This window comes from Cavia porcellus, unplaced genomic scaffold (genome assembly GCF_034190915.1).
Source record: "Cavia porcellus strain 051 isolate PalLab524CR breed Dunkin Hartley unplaced genomic scaffold, mCavPor4.1 scaffold_5, whole genome shotgun sequence".
NCBI lineage: Eukaryota > Metazoa > Chordata > Mammalia > Rodentia > Caviidae > Cavia > Cavia porcellus.
The window spans coordinates 62,856,898-62,859,228 of record NW_026947488.1 but is presented as its reverse complement, the minus strand read 5'-3'; the positions used below and the strand labels follow the sequence as shown (position 1 = coordinate 62,859,228).

Genomic DNA, 2,331 nt, shown 5'->3' with positions numbered 1-2,331 from the left:
GTCTTGTGTATCTGCTTCATTTCACTTAATTTTGTACTGAAAAAAACTTTTAAAAAATCATAACAAAGTTTTGCATTCAAATCGCACATGTCTTTAAATTCTGGTTTGCTTAAAAAAAAACCCTGGATATCACAAAGTATTTATCAAAAATAAACTTATTGTAAAGTAAGAGAACAAAACATAGACCTTGGCTTCAATCAAAAGATTGCCACGTAATTGTACAATTATGTTGTTTAGCCTCAAATAAAAATTTAAAGTATATGTATATACTTCTAATGATGCTTCACTTTAAACAAAATACTTTTGTTTCCTTTAAGAAGACTTCTCAGCTACTGGAAGGACCCAGGCTCTACCTTCCTACTGGGCAGTTTTTTCCCCCCACTAACATATTCTGCCACTTTTCTATTCCTTGGCCTTTTTTTTTCTAGAATAGCCTTTGAAGTAGTTTATCTCTATCTTCTATTCTATTATTATAATTATAATTATTTTAAATTTTATTAGAGTGGGATGGTGATAGAGTAAAACTTTCATTTCAAGGAAGAAAATTTGCTATTTAAATTTTCCCACATGTACTGTTTCTTTGGTTAGAGCACAGTGGATGACCTTTTCTTAATTTTTTTTCCTGAAAATGATCTGAATGGCCCTTCTAACTTTTTAATTCATCCAACATCCGCTCTTGGGGCTCCTCCATGTTCCAAGTTCTAAGGTGACATAGTAAAAGAGTCAGAGCTAACCTCCATGGCCAGAGGTATGCCCTTAACAAGGTAAATAAATAAACAAAATGATTTAAGAAAATGAATATAAGGCTGTGAAAAGTGGTAGAATGAGCCATTTTAGATAGCTGGCTTGACTGAGAGGGAGATGAGATTTGAACTATACTTTTATTAGCTTAAACATCTAAGAAAAAGGAAGTGCCTCATAGTAGCCTGGGAAGGAAGACGGATGGATATTCCAGGAACTGATCCAGGACTGACGGGGTGTAACCCAATAAGAAGAGTGGGGATAGGGCAGAATACTGACTTGTGGGAATATGGTGGGCCAGACACATCAGAAACAGACCATGTTTGTACCCTCCAAGCTATTACATGGGCCATACCAAGGTGTTACATGGTCAATATATAACACAAGAAGAGGTGCTATTTAAATAATAGCTAATAGTCACAGAACAAGTGAGGATGTGACCAGAGTCTTAAAAATGTTACATCTCGTGCTCGCTTCAGCAGCACATATACTAAAATTGGAACGATACAGAGAAGATTAGCACGGCCCCTTGCACAAGGATGACATGCAAATTTGTGAAGTGTTCCATATTTTTTTTAAAAAATGTTACATCTTTTACATCATTTATCTTTTTAAAAAAATTTTATTTAAAGAGAAAAAAACAAAACAGAAAAGGGTACAAGTAATACAGAATTTCAAAAAAAATAAACAGAAATCACTAGTAATAGATTACATGTTGTCATCTTAGAAATAGTTGTTCAAGTTGCAAAATTAAAGCATACAAAGTGGACATTCAAACAGGGAGACTGCCTTTGATACTGTGATTTGAGCAACTATTTCTAAGATGATAATATGTAATCTATTAACAGGTGATTTCTTACTGTTTTTTTTTTTGTAGTTCTGTATTATGTGTACCCTTACACCGCTTTGTTTTGTTTTATGTTTTTCTCTTTTTCCTCTTAAATAAAATGAAAAAAAAAACAAACAGGGAGACTGCAAACAGTTTTGTTCAATGATCCAACAAAAACTTAGTAATATGGTTATCTAACTGATACACTTAAATATACAGGCAGTTATTTCCTTTAGAGCACTTTCATTTCCTCTCTTTTTTTACAATAACATCATTTATCTTTATAATATCCCTAAGAGACAAGTATAGTCAGGTATCATCCCATTTTATAGATGATAAAACTAGAAACAGACACAATTGTTTAACAAATTGTTCAATGTCCTTCAATAACCACTGAGATTCAGACATATCCAGTTCAGCTTCAAAGACTGCTCACTTAATTGCTGTTTTATGTTACAGGTTTTGGAAGGGCAGCTGTGAAGCTCACATGGCTGAGTGACCTTGATTGAGTCAGCCACAGGTGAGCAGCCTGAGAGTCAGGGCTTCTGTAGGGAAAGCCACGGATGAATCCTGGCAGGAAACAGCCATCTTGTCCATTAGTCTTGGAAAAAGAACAATGTGTTACAGCAAAGCCAGAGAAACCCAGGAATGATGGCTAAGGGCCATCCTGGGAAAGGAACCAAGAGGGTAAATAAGCTGGATTAAATTGAGGATCCAGACACTTTCAGATATGGAAGCCAGAAGGCTACATCAGCTATTGT

The 2,331-nt window shown here is 34.9% G+C and overlaps 1 non-coding gene across 1 annotated transcript; it reads left to right on the top strand.

Moving 5' to 3' along the window:
• Positions 1-1,207: 1,207 nt before the first annotated feature.
• LOC111753517 (U6 spliceosomal RNA) lies at positions 1,208-1,315 on the top strand. Its single transcript, XR_002788299.1, has one exon. It is a non-coding gene; the product is annotated as a U6 spliceosomal RNA (small nuclear RNA).
• The last annotated feature ends 1,016 nt before the right edge of the window (positions 1,316-2,331 follow it).